This window comes from Octodon degus, unplaced genomic scaffold (assembly GCF_000260255.1).
Source record: "Octodon degus isolate 3935 unplaced genomic scaffold, OctDeg1.0 scaffold01245, whole genome shotgun sequence".
In the NCBI taxonomy this organism is placed as follows: Eukaryota; Metazoa; Chordata; class Mammalia; order Rodentia; family Octodontidae; genus Octodon; species Octodon degus.
In genome coordinates this window covers 11,640-12,740 of record NW_004525821.1, presented here as the reverse complement: position 1 = coordinate 12,740, position 1,101 = coordinate 11,640, and positions in this window count along the sequence as shown.

Genomic DNA, 1,101 nt, shown 5'->3' with positions numbered 1-1,101 from the left:
ACCCAGTGTTATGGTTACTATCTAGTTGTCCTCCCAAAGCCTCATGTAGTCATGGGGCAACTTCTGTAGTTTGTGATTGATTCATGACCTGATGCTGGGATTATAGGTGCGAGTATGCTGGGGCACATACTCTGCATTACAATGTAAGCAGGAGAGAGAGGCTCCCTAGCTGCCTGAGCCACTGCCACTCCCTTTGCTCTCTTGCTCCTTGCTGACACCATAAATAACTGCCCTCTGCCTTGTTCCACTCTGCCTTGGAGTCAGGTGAGTATGGACTGAAACCTGCTCTAGCTGTGAGCTAAAGGAACCTTTCCTTCCTTCATTTTGGGTGTCAGATGTCTGTCCTAGCAGGCAGAGAAGAGGAACTGAGACACCCAGACCCTTCCTTTCTCTCTTTTCACTCAGCCCCAAATGTCCACGTGTTTGCCATCTGCGCATGCTGTAACTTGCCTGTAGTCCCAGGACTCTAGGAAGCTCAGTCGGAACGATAGTAATTTTGAGCCTACCCCATGCAGTTTAGCAATTTAGTGAGAATTTATGTCAAAATGAATAAGCAAAAAAAGTTTGGAGATACAATGAAGGCCTGGATTCCTTCCCCAGTAACATGGAGACACACTAACACAGACATAAACTGTAATGTGAGCTATAAATTGTTCTTATATTAAGATGCAGAGATAGTTTTACTTGCCTGTTACTACAGCAGAATCATACTGTTAATCTTTGTTATGATCTCTGCCTTTTATTCACAACTCATATCACTCTATGAACTCACTGGGATTATTTTTCATATAATTGTTTATTAAATGACTACATACTGTCCCCTACTCTCATATGTTGTATGAGAGCTCTAACTTTTCTGTATTGTTTCCTGCTGTACTCTTGTACATGGAAAAAGGCCTGGCACATCACAGTAAATACACATTGAAAGAGAAAAGTTGAATGATGTGGGGCAATATTTTGATTTTAAAGGTGAGAAAATTAATTTGGTGGCTGTCTTGTTAGATCACAGCTTTCCTTAGCCAAATTTTCGTATTCACTGGATCCTACTTTTTTCATGGCTGGCCACTGACTGAAGAAATAAGCCCATGATGGCTAGATTAT